This window comes from Metopolophium dirhodum, chromosome 4, assembly GCF_019925205.1.
Source record: "Metopolophium dirhodum isolate CAU chromosome 4, ASM1992520v1, whole genome shotgun sequence".
In the NCBI taxonomy this organism is placed as follows: domain Eukaryota; kingdom Metazoa; phylum Arthropoda; class Insecta; order Hemiptera; family Aphididae; genus Metopolophium; species Metopolophium dirhodum.
Genome location: NC_083563.1, coordinates 7,306,282 through 7,332,509, shown reverse-complemented (window position 1 = coordinate 7,332,509; position 26,228 = coordinate 7,306,282). Strand labels below are relative to the sequence as shown.

Genomic DNA, 26,228 nt, shown 5'->3' with positions numbered 1-26,228 from the left:
TATACGTTAAAAGATAAAATTATATAAAAATTATTTAATAATGAAATCTGTGTTAAAAGAATCAAGTACCCACGAATAGTATTATTAAATTATAACAACATAAATAAAATAGTAGTTATTCTTGGATTAAATATCTTATTTCAGCTAAATTAAAAAAATATATATATGTTTGTATAGTTTTAGATTTTTGGTTACATAACAACTTATTAGGAATCTTGTATTCATCTTTCCAGCATAAGATATACTTAGATAATTGACACATTTTTAAAATGTTGACCAATTTTATAAGAGGTTGAACTATAAATGTTTATAATAACTAACTAGTGCCCATTCACATTTAATATTATAAATGGATATATATAATGACAAATTGTGAGGAATTATTTATTACATTTTTAAAACTTAATTAGGTTTGCGTAAAAATACCAATTTTTTTCTGGTCACCTTGAAAAGAAATATATTTTTACTTTAGACCACTCAAAGTACCAACTTCTCCCAATTTGCTATAAAAAACTGCCATATATATTGAAAATAGAAGAATTTCTTCTACACCAAAAAGTCTGTCATACACGCACAATTAATTTTAAAATATTCACACTTCGTTTTAAAATCAGTACATTAATAGTTCCTCTCAGAGTTTAAAATTTGGCCCAAAAAATAATACATAAAAAGGGGCGATTAGCACCAAGAATTAATAATAATTTAATATTTTATACGTAACAAAATTGGTTATATGCAACCAAGAATAAAATATAAAAAAACCACTGCGACTCGAGTCAAGCAGCATTATAACAATAAAATAATTAATAATTTTACAAAATGCACAACACAAAAAATCTATGTTATAAAAATTATAATAACAGATAAAATAAGTGGTTGGGTTACCGACACATTTCTAAAAATAACGAATGTAAATAATATGATAATTAACATACAGAACAATCAATATAAAAATAATTCACGATAATAAAGGTTTATTGTGTATTGTGTGTTGTGTCGGCCGGTGGAGGGGGCAATTATAATATGATTATTGTTTAGCGGCGCAAGTAGTAAATGTTCAATTAAAATGAATGTTTTTTTTTTTAGTTTCTCAAAATATATAGAATTAAACTTTTATTTGTTTATATTTAAAGAAGGTTGATAGGATAGGTATTATATATATTTGCAAATGAAAATTTGGATTATGGCTTTGCTAACAACCAAACAGTCAACAACGTCAACCATATTTATAATTTATGGAGTTACAACAATATTTGTATTCCAAAAGTATTTGTATAATTGGCGTAAATAGAGGGGTTTAGCTCCCCTATTCGATAAAAAAAAAATGTTCATGTGTAAAATAAATAAAATGAAATGATTATTACATGAATCTTAATAAAATATATTTATATTGTAGATTTACGAGTTTATAGATATTGTTATTATATCTAGTTTGTATATGAAGAGAATTGAAACATCAGGTTGACCATGACCCAAAACAGGGAACTGGCTTTAATAATTATTGAAAGAGAGAATTATCTAATAAAATGATCAATAGTGATAATTTATAATCCTTTCCATATATATATATATATATATATAAGCTTATATATACCTACACTTATAAAATGTATATTATTTTATTTTATACTTTTAGTTTTTATAGACGTGGAGGGAGGTGCTTTTACTGTACGGTTTATTTTCAACATTTATTTTACAGTATTCCCTTTGACTACTAAAATCAAGTGACGCACTTGATTGCCGGATGAGGGGGGAGGGGTAGGGTGGGGTTGTTGTGCAGATATTTGACCCAATGGTTTACTTTGAACTTCGATTTGTTAGGCGTCTAGCCCGCGTAACTATGAAATTCTAGTTTCATCCATGATCTTGATGTATGAAGACTGCGTAAATATGTGTGGACAAATTAATAGACGTTAATATTTAGTATGATTTATTGTTATAAAGTGATAAAATTCCATTTTTTTTAGCAACACATTTAAATAATAATTAATATAATTCTAATCATTTTGTATCTATTCCATAAAATTTTATTTGTATAGAGTATGCCGAAAAAAAAACGTTAATTTAATATTTATAGTAATTACTATTGCTACATAGTATTATAACCAACAATATTATTATAATAATGCATTACATAATTAAATAACTAATTTTATATAACTAACCTATTTTTGTTTATATATTTTTTTCAGATGATATGGGACAACATCATTTATAAAATAGCTGCGAAGTCATACAATAATGATGAATTGTTTATCATTACTTTTTTGCTGAATTACAGTTTTTGAGTTATCATGAATATATCTATATAAACATAAGTGTTAATTAAATCTTCATACAGTACATTTCAGGATTCACATTTTTTTCCATATGAATGTAAATTATAATAATTTTTCGGTTTAAAATGAAGTATTTACTAAATTCAATGTTGTAGTTTACCAGATAAATAAGAATGTAAAAGAAAAGGATAAACATGGTTCCGAATGAAATTAGAATTTCTTTAATATAAATTATCTTTCTATAATACTAAGAATTTTGTTATCCCATTCACCTTACAAAACTGTAATTGTGTTTTAATTAAACAAAGCTAAATATTGTGATTCCTAAAATAATTTGTTTTTTTTCTTTATATATATATTAATCATTATTTTATAATTTACGTTGAAATTAAATATTTTTAAAAATTGTACCAATTTTTTTTTGTTATTATTACCATACAATTGTTTTAAATATGTATTATTATAATTTAAAAAATTTTACGATAGTTATAGTTAACTAAAAATATTTTATCGAAAATCGTTAATGTTATTGTTTGAACCATGTTATTTACCAATTGTATTGTTACGAGAAAAAATCACCATTATCTTCTTATGTTCTAGAAAAAAACACAGAGAAATAGGTGAAGAAAATACGCGTATGGTTTTACGTCCAAATGTATCTATGAATGAACACAGTATATTTACAAACAGTTCTTTTTATATTTTCCCGGACAAAGTGCCATACTTTTATTTTCCCATGTATCTTTCTTATAATTTAATGTATATAATAATATAATATAATTGATATGTTTTATTTATTAATTACAATGTTAATCAGTGTGACTCCTATGACACGAAGCCGGCCACTCGATTAATGTCCAGTATTGTAAATAATTAGTTTTGAAAATATAAAAGTTGTATTGGAATATTATAATATAATGTTGAACAGATGATGAAACCATGTGGTGTATATAATTATTATATTTCATTGCGTTATTTCAGATTTTGGGACGTGACGACAGCATGTATTATATAGTTAGTTGCGCATTAGTATCGCCGTATACGAACGTTTGTTGAAAATAAAGTAATTTATTATTCTATTGCTTATAGTAAGTTATAATGTATCTGTAAATCTAATGCTCTGGTAATTGGTTTAATTAAAAAATTAAACGAATTTACGACTTTATGGGACGACGACGACGGTAAGTTGTACCTTATACAATATAATATATAAGTAATGACACTTAATTTTTGAGTAATATTATCAACGACCCTAACGCAATTATCGAGAGTTTAAAGCCATTCGTGCAACACGGAAAAGGCATAACTGGATAAATTAATGGTACACGGCACTAATGAAGGAAATTAGTGATGTGTCTCTAGAATAAACCATATCAAGTACCTGCAGTGCCTATCCATTTTATTGGGCCAAAGCTACGTGGTTTCGTAAACCGATAACGAATCGTCGTTTCCTACACGTATCTGAGCATACGATAATATACTTTGAAGCATTGTCTGCAACGGTCTAGCGACCATCGAAGGGTGTGACAGATGTGCCGCCGACAACGGGTCGACGGATAATTCGATAGGAATTTGTCACGTAGATCCTTTATAATTGTTGTACGCATGTAAAATCCAACCAATAACCGTGGTTCGACTGTTTTCCGAGAAAAAATATTTGCTCAGCGATGATGCGGAACTTCAAAGTATTTCAAGTAATTCATTCCGACCGACATTAACCTGAAATATCAAAATAATAATGATTTAAAAAAAAAAAATTTTTTTCACTAAAAATACAACATCGGCCACACAGGCCATTAGTTACATAATTTATTTTACATTATGAATACAAGTATAAACAACGCATTTCTATTAAATACAATTGTACAAATTTGTTTATTTGAGAAGATTAATGAAGTCTAGGTTCTATTCATGATTGTGTCCAAGTGCGGTGTCAAGACGTACCATAATAAATTTTAAGTACCTATATCTATATACCATTGTACTAATAAAAATAAAAAATAAATAAAATAAGGAAAACGTATAGCGTTGTCAAACCAAATCCTATGGAGGAACCTGGTGTAGCACGATGGTTGGTGACAGTCACTAACGTGTTCTGAGGTCTTGCATTGACCAGTATTTCTAGCTCCTGAGTGGGTGACTATACGAGTTTTTAGTGACGAATCTTCGTCCCATATACACGTGTTCCAAAAAAACTATACCCTCCTCCACAGTACAAATCTGCTAATACCCATGAAATTGATGCCTTCATATATTTTTCGAAACCAAATTATATTTTATAGTTAGTAATAAAATCACTATAATAAGATAAATATCATAACATTATAAAATGTATGGTTTACGAATTTTCTTTTGGCTTTTATGAAATACGTGCCTGCTTCTAAATGTATGGAGTAAGTTTGACTGTAATATGGATAATATCACAATATAAATACCAGCGATTGAAAACATTAAAATTTTATGTGAAATATTAAATACATTTACATCAATTAAGTATGTAAAAAACAATCATAAAGTTATTTTAATGAATTGTAGTTGGGACGTAAAAAGGTAGAATGAACGGGATTATAAAAGAAACTGTTTAATTAACTGTTGTTTATTGTATATACATATTATATTATGTAATATATATTGTATTAAAAATATATACAGCAATAAAACTAATATTAATGTATAATAACACTGACTGAACTAATATAATGCCACTCTCTATTTCAACTTTACCTATACTTTTCTTCTTTTGTCAAATAATTCTCTAATTAAATCCGTTTTTCATTTATTGTAAAAATATACGACCTTTATATTGTAAATATACGTCACGCTTGAAATACGTTTCCCAATGATTTTTTGAGCATCAAGTAATCCTAACAAACTTCAAACAGAACTATTTTTGTCTTGTTTTGAAAAAGTAGTCTTGTTTTAATTCCCTTATCTATTTTATCATATAGTTGAATGCACGTAAAAGAGAAGTTTGCACACTAAACAATATTTGTACAAGTTCAATATTGAAATAAAAGTTATAAAATATAACCATTTTCGTGGAACGAGAATCGAACGAGACGAGCAATATTGTAAACATTAACGATGAGACATATCATAATGCATAATGTAATTAATATTAATATTTAGAAATTAGTATTTAATAAAGGGAGATTTTCCTATCAGCAAAACATTTTTAAAATATGAAAATTATTTAACAATTGTACGGTATTTTTGTAGTTGATACAAAATTGTTTTTTCAGTTTTAGGATAAGTTCAGAACACTACCGTTATAAACCCCGTTGTGTCCGTCTATCCGTTAGTTACGACTTTACGAGTACATAATTACAATTGTGTATTACTAACCTAATATATTCATTTGTTGTACGCGTAGTTACTGTAGTTTCTGTCCATAGTTACGATTGTTAAAATTCTTTAACAGTTCTAATCAAAGTAAATTTATACTAGCAAATATTAGAAATATCGAAATATTGAAAAATAAATATCAATACTAGCCAATATTAAAAACAGGTGAGAAATAAAGGGTGAGCTTTCATAACTTGTTTTTTTTTTTTTAACATGGGTTTTTTAGGTTCTGATTGGAACGAGGAGCTAGTTGGGTTTTACAATGGTGTGTTTTATCCTTTATACACAAATTCTACCAGAAGGAGTGTTTCGACTTTAGCAAATTGGATCAAAATAGTACTTTAGAGAGTTAATTTTATCAATAGTTATTTAACGCCACGGGAAAAACCACTGACGAATCACGAAAAACGACTAGAAACAGGATTTTAATTTTTAACACTTTCTATATCACCATAGAAACGAATAAAAAATAATAATATTAATTCAACTTACGGCAGGCTATAATAAATAATAACAATATATGTATCGTTATACATTGACTCACTTGTAACCTACTGTACAGCGGAACATCCACTTAACCGCTTTTTTTTTGAAATATGGTCATTTTACTATTAACATTTTATTTACATAAGTTTCTTTTTATATATAATGCTTAAGATATAGTTTATAACAATTTATAATATAATGTTTGTTAATATTTCTTAATAAACAAAAACAACCTAATTAAAATTATTTTTCACTCGTAAGACGGCGCATCGTGTAGGCAAAATTAATACACTCGTGTGCAGCAGCAAAAGTTTCATATTATTATTATCAAGGGAGTAAGGGACATGGGCAATGGCTATATTTTATAAGAGTGAGATAATTTTTAATATACTTATTACTTAGATTTCACATTTTAATTTAACAACATACCACTAATTAGTTATTATTAGTTATTACTAATTACTATAATAGTGTTTTAGTATCAAATATTTTTCTTATTTTTTACACTTATTTTATCATTAGTAACTACCTAATTTTACTTATTTGATTCTGGACGGAGTGATAAATGTATTGATTTTACAATAATGTGTGTGTATTTGTTATTGTCTATCTTCATTGAGAGCAGTGAAAATGCTATATTCTTCAATTAGTAGGAGTACAACGAAAGTAATTTTATGAAATAATCGGAAAAAATAAATAACAAAAAAAATGGGAATATTTGACTAAATCGATTTTGTTCTTTGTTGTTTTTTTTTTTTTATGTACAATACTCGAGAGACTAGACGATTTTATTTAACATTTCTACTAAAACATTCTACACAACATTTCGAAAATATTTTAGCTTTTTGTACTATTTAATATTTGTAGATGTTTGTATTCTAAATTTCTATTTTTGTACGATTACATCGATATTTGTAAATAAGAAGCATGACAACTTAACAAGGTTCCCCATAAGTTTCTTTTACATCCATCAAAAAATAATAAAACAGTGACATTTTGTTCTTTATTCACTTTCAATGAAGAAAAAATTCTTCAAAATCATGAAATTTCCAAAAAAAATTTACTTAAATCATACATTTTAATAGCTTAGCTTGAAGCTTTTGTTTAAATAATTCAATTTTTAAATACAAAATAGTGACTTTATCTGTATATATGGTTTTTACGTCAGAGGCGTATACCTAACTTTTGTATGGGATCAGTGGAAAAAACTTTAACCCGTGCACCAAAAATAGGCATTTTTAAGTAGTCATAATAGTCTAAAAAAAAAGGTCATGAGTGTATGAAAAAATAATTTAAGAGAAGAATCAAGACTCACAAATTCAAAATACTAGTGACGTCTATGCTTTATGTTGATGCAGTTATATTAACACTTTTCTTAAGTTTGGTTTCACGTCTGTCTGTGATCAAATCTTGCGCGCTCGATTTGAGGCACTTTTTGAAGATGAAAAATTCTGAAAATTGGTATAGACCTTGGTCTTGGATGACAATACAATAATCCGTTGTCATTTTGGGACATGGACCAAAAAAAAAAAAAAGGATTGTCCCCACGACGTCGCCGTAATATCTCTCGCAGATATTGAACTTTCTCTCTTCCCCAAAAAAAACCGCAACCTCTTACGAAGCAAGTATAGGCGTGTCCTATCCATTATTATAATATCTATGGTAACAACGGTAATTATTACCAAATAACATTATACCGGTATTCTGATATAGGTACCGAAAACACCGGATAACATATTTCTTAAACGTTTAATAAAAATATTTACTTTCAACTAAAAAGTAGAAAATAAAAAATAAAAAAAAAAATTTTAAAAACACACTTTTCCATAAAAACATTTAAAAAAAAATTTTAAAAATTGCACTAAAAAGACAAAAATAATTCTCTGTACTTAAAAATAATGAAAAATTTATTGATGAAAAATTTAAAAGTGTGTGGTGCATCATACAAAACATTAAAAGCCGAGCTAAGTCTCACATACACTTCTTTGTTCAATCCTGTTTATAAGATAGTGACTGGCAGTATATGTCAAGTATAAGAGCAAAATAATGAAAAATTTACTGATGAAAAATTTAAAAGCCAAGGAAAGTCTCACATACACTTCTTTGTTCAATCATGTTTATAAGATAGTGACTGGGAATATATGTCAAGTGTATGAGCACCACACACTTTTAAATTTTTCATCAATAAATTTTTCATTATTTTTAAGTACAGAGAATTATTTTTGTCTTTTTAGTGCAATTTTTAAAATTTTTTTTTAAATGTTTTTATGGAAAAGTGTGTTTTTAAAATTTTTTTTTTTATTTTTTATTATAATCATATCAGTCCGTCATGATTTCAACTAGGTATCGCGTACGCTATCAACACGTGGACCATGACACATATGCAAAATTTAATTTAATGACGTACGCACGTTTATGCAAAACAAAAAAAAAGACATTTACAAGTGGTTTGAGCGTAAAATAATCATAACGTTAATATAGAACAATATTTTTGAGGCAATCTTATTATGTTTCCAAATATACAGATAAATATAAAAGGCACTACTTTTTTTAAAACTGTTTTTAATAACTGTCACTCTTTTTTAAAACCAATATTTCAAAAATAACCAACGTCGTTGTCTGCTATTTATTGTTCTCTATTAATGGAATACTAGGTAAATATTACTCTAAAATCAATAATTTGTATTGTCAATTCGTTGGTTTTCCGTGAACAAGGATTTTCTGTTGAAAATTATCAATAAAATTGCTTCTGTAGATAATGGAGTGATCGGCAATTTAATTTAATTTAATTTTTTTTATTTTAGCGTAATTCAATTATAACACAATAAAAAGAACAATACTATTAATAGCTGATACGTATACCAACTGAGCTAAGCTCGTATCTGCAGGTATACGGAAATTAAAACTATTGCATAAATATTGTGGGAAATATTATACAATAGTGACTATAATCATGTATGTCTACAAAAGGTATAAGTTTACCTTCTGATCAAATTATTATATTTCTGCTATTTATAATATGTACCTATATTGTTTTATGTATATTATGAACAAAATTATTATATTTTTAATCTCTGTCTAAAGAAAACTTGATTTCATCAAATCTTTTTTTTTTTTTTTAAAAAAAAGAAAGGCCATATTGTGGGTGATGTATGCTTTCACATCCCATTTGTATACGCCCCTGTTTTATATTAATATATTATGTAACAAATTGTAAGCGATGTTAATAACTACAAAACACAGTGTTTTTTTCAGTAATTTCGATAACGAAACTTATTAAAAATAATTAAAAACAATCAATTGTTAATGAAAGATATTTCACTCTGGTTCTTCTCTTGATAGAAAAATTATGTCTTTAAATAATATGTTTGTTTAAATTTATCTTAAAATTTCAGAAAATATTTTTCGTGAAAATAGATCGTTGTCATACCTATACAATTGAATATGTTATTAGAATTTGTTAAGAACATAATTAATGGCACATTAACAAACAGTTTTGTTTAATATTAATTATAGTTATCATTAAATTTCTTTTTACAGTTTATAGGCCCACTTAGTAACAATGTAGCATCAAACATTATCGCAACTAAAGTTTAATACGTTTTAAAAAATAATGGTTCGTAAAATATTATCTTATAACTAAGGAAAACAAACTCAATTTACTGATATCTGGTTGACTGTATAATATATTTATAATCACAAATAATCCATCACATAAAACGATCTTCTATCACAACACTAATATTATAGAAACTAATGACAATATGAAAATGAAGAGGTCAATTATTAGAGTGTTGTACCTAATAAATGTAAGTATAATGTCACATACTATTGACAGACAGTCACAGACATTTACATTTACATTAACATTTTATAGAACCTAGGTAGCATAGTAAGAAATAAGAACCATAAAAGAACCAGTAAAACAAGTTGTGACTTTGGTTCAGGCTAATGAAACAAATATGCTGATACCACAAAATTATTATTTTAATAATACGTTACTTCTACCAGGGTGTCGGTCGTACGCGAGTATAAGCAACGGTCTGGACACGGACAATTAGTGTACTTTAATTTCAGGTCTGTTAAATGTTAATAAAATATTTCTGTGTATATGTATTATAGATCGATTTTCTTTTTTTGCTTTGGAGTCGATAGTTACAATACCTTTCTATGAATCCTATCTGAATGTGATTAATTATTGGTCGTTGAGGATCTATAAATAGTGAACTAATCTTAATGACTCGTTAGAACTTAACTGGAACCGGTTGGCTTATAGTATTTTTGTATTTCAAAAGTACGTAGGAATATTATATCAATGGAAAGTTGTTGTATACGACAAAAGTCATGCGCTTTTAATTTATACAACATAGCTTTTCAAAAAATAATGCATCTCAGGCCCTGATGTCCAATTAGTTCAATTATGTTTCAATTAGGGTTCCATTAGTACAAAGCTGCGTACAATTTAACTAGGTATCCAATATTATGTTTCATCATCTATGGAAACATTTTGAACAAATTAAATTTAGTAAATTTGAATGAGTATTTATTTTAAAAATTAAAACATTTAATAGTTATAATAGTTACTATAATACAATAGTATTCCGAAAGGAAAAAATAAGGGTAAAATATCTTTTATAGTAATAACTCAAACCGTATTGTGAAATATACAATTAAAAATAATATACAGATTGGTTTTAACCCAGAAATCGGAAATAAAAACATGTAATATTGGAGTGCTATTGAAGCAAATAGGTACCACCTCTGTTTTCTAAACATTTTTGATAATCTAGTTAAACTCTAATAAAATACTAATTAAAATATAATCAACATTGCCTAAACGTAATAAAGAAACAATAGTTTCTTTGTGAGACTAACTTGTTAAATATATATAGTGAATGACAGAGATAAGTGTCTGTTTTACCATAGGTATTCAAGATACGACTTCTATTCGATCAGGAAAAAAAAACATTTTTTACAAGTACATTGTTGGGAGCGACTTAACAAGTAAGACCACAGCCACGACAATAAAGGATTACGAGTGCTATAAATTTCGGGCTTATGGATCAACGACAAATGATTAACGAAATAAATAGCTTTTTTCAAATCTACCAAATTTATATATGACATCAACTGGACCAAAAGCCCAACCTATTAACTACGAATTGAGAAAACTTCTCTTAGAACTTGTGTTTTGTCTTTGCTTATCATTTTCCAGCAATCAAGTTAATTTAGAACATAAAATAAAATATAAGTTAAGTAAATTTGAAATGGAACTGGTCATAATGATAATAATACGTTGCATTTTAACTGACAGTATTAAAAAATAATAATAATAAATCTACAGGTATTCAGGTAACTACGTATAGTTTATGTTGTATGTTAGTTCTCAGTTGGATACGGTCAGATGTTGAAAATTAATTATCATATTCTGAACGCTGAAATAGTGTATTTATTTTGTGTTGTCTTCTATCCATAACAATGTTATATGGAAGACATTTTATCTAATTTTGTATTTAACTAAATTAAGAACACTAAAAATTTAAATAAATCCATCTCAAAATGTCCATTTTTCTTTAAGTAATGTTTCACACTCAGCGTATAAACAAAACTAATGAAATATTTGAATACAGCAGCCATTCCTAACATTTCCTAGGTTATATTCTCATTTAGTTTTACAGGATCCAGTTATTTTAACAATGTGATTCTATAAACTACTCAAAAATTATGATACAGGTATTATTAATTAAATAAGAACGTGTATAAAAGATAATATGTGGACTTGAGTATCTCGTGATTGATTAGTGATTAGCTAAAACCTATACAGGCATGGAAATACAGCTGTTATACTTAAAAAATATTAAATGTAAAAAAAAATACCAATTACTCAAATAACCATTTTTAAATGTTTATGATTAAATCAATTAAGTAAATCGATTTAAATTTCCAAAGAAGTCTTAAACTTGTATTATATCACACATTGTTTCATTATTTCGTTTGTAAAGTTCGCTCAATATAAACAAACCGTTAAATAAAATAATTATGTTGTGAGTAGCTTAAACTTTTTGAAAATACTGTAAGAAATCAATATCATATCGTACAATCGCGATTGTCCGTTCACTTATAGTCTTATAGAGGTTGAAACGAAGATAGGTAAATAAATGATTTATTTATGAGTACCTTGCACGCGATCATATTGGTCGAAGAGGTACTACAGTTGTAGCTGTAGACACTTCTATGTGATTCGAAAGAATAAGAACGTATTAAATGGATATAAATAATAATAAAGAAAGCATGTGTTCGTAAGGATTCGATTTCACAAACCAAAAACGAGAAATTATTATGTATAGGTATATACCGTGTGTCTGTGAAAACAGGGTACACAGTATAATTTAACTATCCATATTACCCATTACCCTATACATATTTTTGAATTCTGTTTGCGCGCACAAGACTATAGACTATCGGAACGCCAATGCCCCGCAGACAGAATTCCGAAAAAATATGCATTATAGGGTGCTGAGTAATTTAGGTAACCGAGTGTATCCAGTTTTTGCGGACATGCGCTATATTATAATATAATATTATAATGGTATAATAATGGTGGACGATCGACTGTTTAGTACCGAGAAAAACTAACGGGAAACGGCTTTTTGGCGGTTATAGAGGCTAAATGTCACACGGAATAAGATAAAACACCTGACGGGTTATTACATCGAGCCATCAAAAGATATTATACGACTGTCGTACGTTCGGCTGACAACCAATGGTCGGGTGAACGTCGGGCCGAATCGTACGATTTCCCGAGAAAGTTTACAGTTCAAATGTCTGTGCGGAAACGACGGAAATGGCGGCGAGTAACGTACGCCGAACGTCAACCACCGACTGATCAGGATAACGTTCAGCACTTTAAGCGATCGCGAACGGTAATAATTGACGCGGGTACTGACGAAAAACGAGCGCCATTAAAATAATAAATTATTTCCCGAGCAAAAATATAATAACGGTATCGTAGGTTGGTGTGGGCAGGAAGGGATGGTGGGTTGGCAGACAGGTGGGTAAAGACATGATAGTAATAATAATATGTTACGACACACCGGACGTTTATTTGTTGAGAAATATTTTAATATCAACGGGAGACGTGACAGAGCTCATTAATTACATCAGAACAGTTTATTATTTTTCAACATAATTTTAGCAAGATATTCCGAGAAAAAATGTTCATAAAATATTATATGAATCAAAACTTGTAAACGCATAATAGTGTGCCGAGAACTTAAAATAAGAATTTATGTGAATTTATTACATTCATTGTTTGTTATTAATAATAACAGAGATCATTGAATTTTTTCCGGCGTATTATTATTTTGGTAAAGACAATATTTTACTTCCTTAATTGTTTTGTCACACATACTTAGATATGTCATTTATTCAAAAATGGTATTGCAATTGATTAAGTTGCACAGATATAAGAATTTTAATGAATATTTCATTATTATGATCGCGACAATAACATTATCAAAAAGTATAAATAACCTAATAATAATATTATATTATACCATAGGTAGGTAGTTCAATTATTTTGTAATTTAAATTGTATTCCGATGGAATGTGGGATCGTATAGTTATTATGTAATTTAAATAATATACTTAATTTAACTTTAATAGTATAGATCGAACTTGTGATACGAAATATTAGGTAACCGATTATTGTACTTTGACTAACTTCTCAATTATTTGTTTGATACGTATAATATTATGCTTAAAACAGTTTGCAATCGTGAAAACTCATTAGAGTTTAAATATTAATTTTAATATTGTCTTCCGTGTTACTATAGATAACTATAATAATAACCGTCAAAGTAAATAACAATTATAATACAGGCGCAGTATTCTGAATACAGGTGTAGGTATATGAGAAAATAGTTTCGTGTTCAAAGAAAATCGTTATGCTCGGTCTGAAAACTATCAATTTAATAAAACACTTCTTATCGTTATCGATTATTTTTTCTCTCGAAATAACTAAAACAAATACGCAGAAAATGTGAAATATATTATAACTGGATTAAAACTAAAAATACTGTGTATAAATTTCAATCAAATACTCGCCGCAAATAAAAGTAATGTAAATTTATGTTTGAATAGCTAATGTTATTAATAATGCGTTTGCTTTTATAATGTAGTCGAGAGACACGTGTGCGCCATTCAAGGACATTATTTTTAATTGCAAAACATTTAAATTTTAAATGCTTTTTAATGGCCGTAGCTCAATTTTTTTTTTTTAATAAAGAGTTTCCGAATACGTTTACTCTAATCGTTAGTGTTATTGTTATATTTTTATGAAATGGCCCCTGTCGTTCATGCAAAGCTACTACATACCAAATTGTTGACTACCATCATTAAGTATCTATTATCCATAAATTACAAAATAATTTGAAAAATACAATATCTCGACTTTTTTAAAAGTGAAAACCAAAAGTCAAGCGTTTTAAATTATTGCGTAAACGCTGGTGTACGAGATTTTCAGTTAACGACCGGTTATCTATTTAATTACTACACAAATAATATTAAATCAATTATTTAAAGTTTGACGTTCTAAAAACCACATACAGTTATTAAATGAGAAAAACGTCAGTGATTTTTAATACTTACGTACTTTGTATTCTGTTTGTGTTTATTCTTCCCATTGGAATAAAATATATGGTTGAAAATCACTTGAAAAAACATATTAATCGGCAACTTTTTTTATCACGGTACAAGCAGCTTATATTGAATATAATTCAAACTAACTAAAAAACAGCATCGATTTTGGCAATATTATGATTAGAATACTATTCTAATAGGAGAAAAAAATAAAAAAAATAATTGTTTGGTATGTATTGATCCCGTAATCAAACACGTTTGCTATTCTACCATCAATTTTAAACCGTCCAATTCTTCCAGATTGTCTTCCAATAATTCATTATACTCTCAGAACCAAGCCATTAACTACACCTCTATATATAGATTATCTGTATAATATCCTACACCAAACCATTAATAAATACTTTAAAACAAATCTTCTGTTAGTTACACTCTTCGAATGTTACAATAGTGTTATAATATACATAAACTCGTACATAAAATATTACCAAAATTAAATTAAATTAAAAAGCGTTTTATACCTAATATGACGTATCATTAATATTTTTCATCACATTCACACATAATATGATGTGTGGCCTAGATGTATTGAGTAATATAGTACTATAATAATCTAATATAATGTAAATAATTATTCCACTAGGTACTTAAAAGAAAAAACTTACCCGTATCAAGGAAAATATTACAACTTATCCATACAATTATATTATATTATATTGTATATTATTTTGTAATGTTAACAAAATAATATCAATTTAACGGAGTGTACAAACAAAATGATTATCTATAGATTATAGATGCTATGACCCATAAAAAAGTATATTTATCATTTAGTGTACATTTTATGAAGAGAACGTCTATTTCAAAAAAATAATGGTAATTATATGTGACATAATATTATACATTATCGTAAAAAGGTTTTCATGGTAAACTTATTTATTATACATAAAACATTTTTGTGTCTTATTCAAACCATTTTAAAAATTGTTATACATGGACATGGTATAGTAAGTAATGATGATTAATCAGATGTTGGTTATTTTTAGAAAATTTCAAATTTTATTAGTTTGTTTTTAATTATTGTCGATAAGAAATCTTTCGATCGGTCAAAAAACTTAAAAATTTAATATAATATACCTCACAAGTTTTATACATATTTCCCCTTAAGTTTTCCTACATTTAACGAAAAAAAAAAAAAGATTACCGGAAAGATTAATAAATTCTTTTACAAGCATTTGAAGTTAGACATTGCAATGTGATTATAATATTATGACACAAAATGCTGTCTGGGTGGATTCACCCGTAAATTAACAATTTCTCATTTCTCTCAACGATTTTCTTAATTTGTTGTTCTTCAAATACTATTAACCACAGGTACTTAAAATGTTTATCAAATGTTTATTTCATCATTTTCTATACATGATAAATTTTCGAAATAGTTTGATTCGATTCGAATTATTTATAGACATTTTTATATTTTAGATTCTGAGCGGAGTGAAGAAACTAGTGGTTTTACAATGGTGTTTATTTATGTATTTTTTTTTTATTTCCTATACACGACATTTTTACCAGAAGGAGTGCTTCGATTTCAACATATTATAGTACCTTATGTTTTAGCAAATTGGATCAAGATGGTATTTTAGAAAGGTCATTTTTCGATTTTCTCAATAGTTATTGAATGCCACGGGCAAAACCACCAAAAAATTACGAAAAACCGCTAAAAATGGGATTTTAATTTCTAACGCTTTTTGTATCACCATAAAAACGAATAAAAAATAATAATATTATAAAATTAATTCAACTTACATGATATAATAAATAATAACAATATAAAATATCTAGACTGACTAACCGTCCCCGCTCAGAATCGTTTTTCTTATACAATGATAATATATCATTAAATTCAAGTTCAATACAATCCATTATACAATGCCCCACTTATAACCTACTGTACATTAGAGCGACATCCACTTACCCACTTTTTTTAATTTCTTATTCTATAAATGTCAATAACATTGTATTCGTTAAGTCAAAAAGATTGAACAAACAATACAGGGTTCATTATAAGTTTATTTAATAGCAGTTGATAAATATAAAAGATCCATAAGTACAATTTTTTTATAAGTATTTAAATTTTAAAGTTCATATTTTGACAAAATTTTCAAATTATTTTGTAGTAGAAAAATTAGAAAATGTTCAATTTTAATAGTTATGGATTAAAAATATAAAACAAGGATTATCATAAATATTTCATACTGTAACCGAAAAATCAAAATAATATATAAACAACACAGTTATTTTTTACAGTTATTTCAAGCCCAAATTTGGACAAAATTACATATTAAAACCTAGAATAACGATTTTTGTTATTTTGTTGTAATTTAAAAATATAATTCGTGGACACTTAAAACTTTTAGAGTTATGCAATTTTTTTTGGCAAATATTTATTTAAGCTACTTTTAGTACCTACAATACCTAATAGTAAAATAAATTGCTTTAATCACAATTATTGTATCATACAATTTAGTATTTACTTAGTAATATTATAGACTGACATTGCTCAGACCCGTTTTTCGCATACAATAGATATTGAACTAAAATTTAACACATCCATTACAGTGACTCTTCAGACACGTAATGGACAACAGAGCGTTTACCACTTATCCTCATTTTTTATTTGAAAATAAAATTTATGATTGCAATTCAGCTGATTAAAGTCGAAAATAATGTAAAATAAAAATGTTGTACCTATAGTATGATGAATTGGAGGTATGTAAAGTGTTACAAGAGAAAAAAATTAACTTGAATAATATAACACTTTTGATGTATACTACGAACTTTGCATTAGTGATTACATTTGTATTTATGTATGTATATTTTAATGTTTTGTTGTAATAGTTTTAAATGATATATTCATGTATAGATACTTTTCCTTTGATGCTTAAAGTTCAAAGTTTAGTCGTTATGAAATGAATTTACTAAACAATATGTTTTGTCTATATAAAAAATAACTGTACGTAACATATTATAATGTAAATTATATATTAAGTTTAAATATTATTTTAATTTGAAAATTAATTATTTATCCTCAAGTTTTAATAACCATTTAATGTTTTCTAAGTATGAAGTACCTGTATATATTATGACTATTATGATGTATATTGAGTTTAAAAAAAAATTGTAGAATATGGTTTTTCCATTAAATATTTAGATAGTTACGTATTCGAATATGTATAATTATGATTGTTTTTCTACTTTACTGTAAATTATTACAATTTTATTATATTTTATTTTTAGTTTTTTTTTTTTTAAATTATGATATTTATAAGATCCACGTGCAAGTCTTCTGGATGTGATTCAACCATTCGGATAAATTAGTTGCATTGAATAAAATAAAGTCGCTATCAATATCTAATGTGAGACTTAATAAGTAAAAAATTAAATTTAAATTAAATCTCGAATTAGGTACATATTATTATAGTCTAGGGTCATGGAATCAAGGATCAACTAAATTAAACGTAATTAAAAACACCATCTCTTATGGCCCTCACCACCGAAGACATTAAGAAAAATAGAAACTTCCGTTATAACGTTATATTCGAATATTATAATAGAATTCAAATCGAACACACCTCGATAACACACCAGTATCTGATGAAGAGATAACCCGCCCCCCCTATACACACCAGTTGTGGCGTTCCCCTTACAATTAAACGCATCGGAACTGAATGCCTTACATTCGAAAACGGAGCGACAAGATGCTGGAATATCAAACATTCTTTCAGAAGCGCTTGTCCACTCGGACAACTTAACACGCATGATAACATTTATTTTTAAACCTAAATTAATCGTTTGTAATCACTACTTTTGTATTTTATGTTCTCATTGTAATCAAATTAAAGTGTCAACGCATGTTATTTCAATTTAGCCAAGGTCATAGTCACCAAGGCTTTATTTAGTAAAAAATAAATTAAAAAAATAAAAATTTTTTCTGCTTTAGTTTGTTACTCAATTTGTGCGAAACGCTTTGACATTAATAAAAATCTATACGAAAAGTTTGTTTTTTGAATATTTTACCTTTCCTGGTAATAATTAATTTAAAAAAAAATTGATAAATACCATGATTTATCTGTAATAATATAACGCGAGTTTACAACAGTAAAATAATGCTGTGTTCAATTAAAGAACACGGCCCAGTCTTAATTATATTAGATGATTTTATGAGTTCAATAATGATTCCAATTAAATGCATAGAACTATTATAGACCATGCAGTAGTATTATAGTAAAGCAAAAATCACAATTAAGAGGACGCTACACAGACATTAGTTGTCTCTGTCTTACAAAGTGCATTACATAGCAAATTGTACTCTCAGCAGATCACTTGTAGGACAGATATGACAAGTATCTGTGTAGCGTCCTCTCCAGTTAAGCAAATGAGTTAAAATATATACCTTAAACCAGGACAGAATTTCAATAAATGTTTACAAAGCCATTTCCGGTGAAGTGTTGATCATCGGCAATGTGCAATAAGGTACATTGCGATTATTTTGTTTATTATGGCCAACGGCATTAAATTCTATACAGTAGAAAAAACAAAGGTATAACGCCGTTCGTAAAATGATAAAAACTACACCGCCGAGATATTTTACTTCCAGGTCACAACAGATATATCTAATAAACAACACGATAACATTATGCTTCAAACGCCCGTCATAATGTCATGTAGAAAAATTCCCTGAAAACGCAATCTTGATTTGCCATTCACGAGTAATCTACTCGACGGTAGTCCGACGAATCATCTCGTACTTTAATAATTGGATACTTATTACATAATAAGAGCTCAAACTATAATGCGATGAAAATTCTAATAAATTCAGTCACGTACTTCAATAAGAAAAAATATCCACTTAGAAAAACAATATAATAATAAACAATCAATACTTTATTATTATTAGTAGTTACTGGAAAATATTCTAGAAAATTCTATTATATATTTAGGTTGATATTAAGTGATTATATAATATGATTGATATTATAATGCCCCACACTCCACATCACCAATCAACCAACATTCGACATAACATAAAATATATTGTTGGTGAAAAATGCATGTCATGGCCCATATATTAACAATATAACCCGACAAAGTTGTAGAGACAGAAGAACATGTTTGACAGTAATATCGTTAAGACTGAAATCTCAATTTAGTATAGTTATATTTTTTTTATTTGAAATATGTTGAACTTTGCGCCAAAAAAATCGTCGAACACTATATTGTTATTATGCTCGACATCGATCGATATATTATTAATATTGTTATTATATTGTCGAGTACAAAATGAAATTCATCGACTGCGCTCCGGATTTAACGCACACACAATAAGTGTTAATAAACCAAATACAAACATAACGCCAGACACCGCGCGATAACGTCGAGTCCTATATTAATTTATATTACATACCTATATTATAATTATTTATTATTATGCGCATACAGACGTGTGCTGTAAGCTGCTTTTCCGAGAAAACCGACGGTACTCCTTGATTACTACAATATTACGTTTGTATATTATAGAGAAACACGCGCGAGAAATGTATCGGCGGCACATTTTCCACCAATCGTTTCGCGTTAGTCTTATCGGCACTGGCTTTAAATAATAGAACAGTGTTTTGGGATCGAATGTTCGCCGCCGCGTACGATACATCACCTTCGAATGAACTCGGAAAACTCTCGTAAACTCTGTTTGAAAAATTCAAATGCTCGTAACGTTTTACCGCACATATTATTTACACGGAGGGCGCGGGCGATAAATCATTGGAAAACCATGCCACCGGCAAATGTAACCCGCCGCGAACATTTATATACATTGATATACGCAATTAGTTTTCAACACGCCATTCGCCGAACCCGCGGGGAATAATAATTATTCCGGTATACATAATATAATTCGACGGAAGAGGAACGGAAAAAAAAAAAATAAAATAAGAGACATGTAATAATATTAGGTACCTACGGCGCCGGCTGTATTAAAACACCGAGTTCTAAATTTTATTAATTTAAATAATCCGGGGATGAGCATACCCGCCACCAAATTCACGTAATTGCTGTGAAAAAAAAATAAAAATATTAACGAGCTCAATGCAATAAAACATCCGTCACCCAGAAGGAGAGGTTAGATAGTATTATGAATTAACATAATAATCATCAACCCGATCACGTCATCGCTATATAACAGACCATATATGCGCACTATAGTACATTTGTTTAAACTTTTCCAAGTCCATCAGTCATCGCGCTTATCTCGCCGAAGAGAGTGAAAACTATACGGGAAAAAATATTTTTTATTCCTACATAATCCTCTCCCTCCCACCCCCCTCACCCTCCCCCCAACTGGTAATCAAAATATACAGATTTGACCTACTTAATATTATTACGTAGTAGAACTTACGGAATGTCGGCTGCGTGTATATATATATATACATCACAAAACTAATACGAAGTCGAAACAAACAGTAAGGGCGGGTCCTTCACCACATTAGCAGGTATACGATATAATATGCTGCTTCTACGAAATTAAATATTACCTGTATATACCATGTATAATTTTTTAATCGTGATTTATACGGTATTTACATTTCCGTTTGAATGCTCATCATAATAATATTGTTGGTTGTCGTTAATTTTTAAATGTAGTTTTGAAAGATGAGTCGCTCATTAGCAACACTCTCATCCGTGAAATTTTAATATACCTACTAAATCTCTGAACCATCTTTTAAAAAAAAATTGTTTGCAGTTAGGATTCTCTAGTTTAGTCCCTGCAGTTAACATATCCACAGTCGGACTCGGGTAGTTATTGATTTAGGAATGGTAGCCAGCACTGGTATGGACGGATGGTTGCATTGCATCGCTTCCGTGCATGGATATCCTAATGTATAGGCATGGCAATAAGTTTGGGGGCGTTAAAGTGATTAGACGTATAGGGTTTGACTGGAATGTCTGGATATTTGGCAGAACCCCATATTCGGATAGGTGCTCAAGAATAAATATTACAGTATAATACACTATAATATAGCCGTTAAGGGTTAGCGGTGTGCTATATCGATGCGCCGTTTCGATATTATAATGTTGACAGAACGATAATATTATACATTTGAGACACACGCAATTGTGTGTAACACTCGGCGAGCCGTTATTAGCATATTGTATTACAACAAATAACGATTTAATAGTCTCCGGCAGTGCAACGCAATCATCGTGTTGAATATAATCGGTCGATATTGGCCGTCGGAATACCATCATACGTTCGGTATATTGTTATAACCTAATGCGATGTCGGAGTGTCTACGTGCCTTACTGCCACAGCTGTAGTTGCTGACGTAAGACATAAATAAAATTGCATTGAGATGAATAAGTATCCCGGGGCACTTTAGAAGTTGTCAAAAGAGAAAGACAACCGTACGTAGTAAGTTGTTGACGACAATACTAGTTAAAATCTAAGCTCTGGATTTCGAGTTTAACGCCCTCTGTGATCGTAATGAATCGTGAGCATTACAATTTTTAACTTTAAAATATCTGAATCATTCGTTTGACTATTCCAACATTGACAGAGATTTTCATCCATTGACTTATGGGATGCTAACCATAATAATAATAAAAATAACATAAACATAAACGCGCAGACATATAAAATTATTAACAGGTACTATTACTGTAACTGCATTGTTTTTAAGTAGTTATACATAAATCTGAAGCGAAAAATCGTTCTATAAATAATTAATGGATTTAAATTGAAATTCTACTTGGTTTTATACATTACGCACTGGTCAGACTAGTATGTATAGTTTTTATAATAATGCTAAAATGTTGCATAATATACAGAAAATATTAATAAGGATTTTAATTAAAATTTTTTACAACCTATTATTGGCAGATATAACCTGCTGTGTACCCCGTATTTGACGTTAACAATTGCAATACAAATTACAAATACAATTAATGAGCAACTCTATTATAGTTCATGTTGTGTTTGTACAGTACTATGTAGAGTGTTTGATGATTACCTATAACAGCGAAACAATTTAATAATAACTATAATACAGCTAATTTATTATTTATATGTTTTTGCAACAGAATTTGTTATGCTATACCTGCGTCAAAGATTGTGAAATCATTAGAAATTTCGTACGCAAAAAAATACGAAATAACAATACCTAGCACATTGTGTTGTTGTGAAATTTATCGAAAAACAATAAATTATTGGACCAGATAGCATTACACCGCATAATCGTTAACGGTACCTACCTATAACGTAATAAATAAGAATATGGTTAAAATATTATTGTGAACTATTTGGAAAATAACTACCTAACAAGTCACTTTGTAGAAAAACTTATCTGGGTGCCTTACGACTTTCAGAATATTTAACATTTCAACTTGATTACATAACATTTGATACTAGGGTGTTGGGTCAATAGTAATATAATCTAAATCAACATTAATTTAATTATAATTATAGTTATAAGCTTACGCAAATTTTTGTTAAAAACACGCAACAGATAAATTATTGATCATATACAAATAAAAAAATAAAACATTTTTATGAAATCTACAGTAATTTTTCTCTGAAATCTATTTGTTACTTCACGCAGTGCATTTTATGGATATTTTTCATAGCCTTGTAGCATTGTTTCGAAGAATTATTTGTTGCATTACATTCATAATATTATTTGGTTTTTCCTTTAGAAATTTATTGCAGTTATTTGTTTATTATTTCTTTTCTATTTAACTGCACAAGTTCTTTAAAAAATAAAAATAAAAATTGTTTTTATATTACACAATTTCTAGGTACAATAATATATTGAAATGTTTGGTATCTTATTATACATAAACGTGATTGTTTCTTAAGTTGCAGTTATAACAGGCCTAGCAGAGATTAGAGATGGTGGCAGAAGGGCATCTGTCTTTGGATGTAAGTTTTTTCAAAAGCACGTGACCTTTTACAGTATTACCTATAATATATTTTACATTATTATAAATTTATAAATCACTATAGAATGAACCAAAAATATTTGTACCTGTTGTACTAGAATAATATAATATTTTATAAACGGTAACATCGCGAATAATAATTGTTAATATTATATTTTTATTTTTTATACATTCAGCAATAATGTTTTTATAGAACATTATTATTATAATTATTTTGAATAGAAAATGTATTACATTTAATGTAATATATTCAGTGTTTAAGAGCAACATGCCTACTTATGTATGTGTATTAAATTATATAATACACTATCATTTATATTTGGAAGTTGATATAAATGCCTCCCCCCAGGGGGCAAAACGTCGGAATCGAGACTTCAGTTACGTCTTAGTCTCTATATGGAATTATTCCAAAACCTCACCACCGACAAGTCTGAAGTCATACGCGATATTCGGTCCCGTCCAACTAAGTTTAAAACAACCGACGTACCTAGTGCTAGTTGCAGACGCGTAATAATGACCAATGAAAAATAGAAAAAAAAACATAAAATATTGTAACTATAGGTATTATTAAAATGCGTTGAATTAATATTGTATGATAATTTAAATATCGTTAGGTTCCCACGTAAACGTAGGTAATATTATAATCATCGGCGAAACATCGTTGGACGATGTCGCAGCGGGCACGCAATTATTCCGAAGGGATTATTGAGGTTAAAGTGCCGGAAACCCGAACCGATGACCCAAAATATTCCGGCGCAGACCGTGGTGCATGCGATCGTACCATATATTGGGGACATATAAATTGATTCCTCCGTCGAGGAGATCTGTTTCCATAATTGTTATTTGCATTGCAAAGTGAACTCGGCACGTGTGGCCCGACGGGGCTGGAGATTAACTAGGTATAATAATATTATAATCATCACACGACGTTATAATAAGCTCGTCTCCTGAACAAACGTGGCTAGTGGTCGAGCTTTCAGTCGGTCGTCCGTTTCGTTGCAGGGGATCTCCGACTGCCTATATACGGTATAATATGTATTAGGCAACATATATGTTATTATTATTACCATCTCGTGATATTTCAACACTACGCCTCGCTGATTCCTGGGTACAGTTTTTTTTTATGCCAATAGTAAGTCCGTTTGCAATACGTCGTTGTGATATCTGATATCATGCGCAAAGCGCCACGAAGGTTTCGATGGACGACAATAATATTATATCGTCGTCGCGTACCAAACCACCATGATAAGTCATAATATCACAGTCGAACGGATTCAACACGATAAACTCAAACGTATTTTGTACAGAGACATATTATTATTACTATTATAATAATAATAATATGTTGTAGGTACATACCTACACTCTACAGGCTACAACAGTCACGAGTGAATACGTGCCGTCAAAGAATTATATATACGAAACGGTCGAATGCGTCGAACACAATACAAAAGTAATAATAATAATAAGTAATAACGTATCGTATGTTTACTGCGGTTTGCTTTAGAAAAGTAGTTGCACTCGAGTGCAGAGTGTTATCTTTCGTGTGCGCCTGAATCAACTATACCACATATACGACTGTGTAGCAGCAGTTGGTCGCTGAGGATGAGCGAACCGTGATAAATAGAAACGTTATTGAAGTGGGTGAAAAAAAGAGAGAGAAAAAAAAGGGGGATAAAGATAACTCCCAGACAGAGTAGGTACTTACAGAGATGGGAATATACGGCGGGTGTGTCTACCTAAAAATACCTATATGACCATATGTAACAATATAATAAAGGTCTATATAATTTATAATTATAATATAGACCACTTTATCAATTACTCACTCCAAGAGTGTGCTATAAATTCCAGGTTTTTAAATGCATTTTAATAAAATGCAATAAACTATACTAAATTATCCACAATTTCAAAATTAAAAATAATTATTTGGTAACCTTAATATTTTGGTACTTGTTTTTTTATGGCTACTATATAAATCTTTATTAATACTTATAGTTTGAAAATGTTTAATGCTGGTTTGTATGCATTTACTTTGAATAGAACCATGGTTATACAATTTGAACACAAATAATCGTAACTATGCACTGGTTAGGTTAACAGACCTAATAACAGACGGATGGACACAACGGGGATATAAGGTGACATAAACTTAATAGTTATGCTTAGAAACCTAATATAAGGTGTTTTAAACTTATGCTTAGAAACCTAAAATCGGGTAAGTCACATATGCTGTATATAGTCGTGCACCTCATCATTGACCAAGGTCACTGCTGCAATGGATGTATTGGATTTTAATTCAATGAAAAAACATCGCATAGGTGGGCTTACAAAAAATAATTCTTACTATTATAGAAATTATTTAAAAATATCACCATTACAATATATTATAAAGCGCACACGTCTTTTCTAAGTATTTTAAGGTAAAACAACACGTCGACATTACGAAAAAGTACATATAATTGTTTAGATAAAAAAAATCATTAA

The 26,228-nt window shown here is 28.7% G+C and overlaps 1 protein-coding gene across 1 annotated transcript in view; it reads left to right on the top strand.

The window, feature by feature from the left end:
- The window catches only part of LOC132943702 (uncharacterized), a 263,660-nt gene extending 260,363 nt beyond the window's left edge, over positions 1-3,297 (top strand). The window contains exon 9 of the mRNA XM_061012754.1: positions 2,193-3,297. The gene's annotated coding sequence lies outside the window, so the exon portion shown is untranslated. The remainder of the gene's footprint in view (positions 1-2,192) is intronic.
- The last annotated feature ends 22,931 nt before the right edge of the window (positions 3,298-26,228 follow it).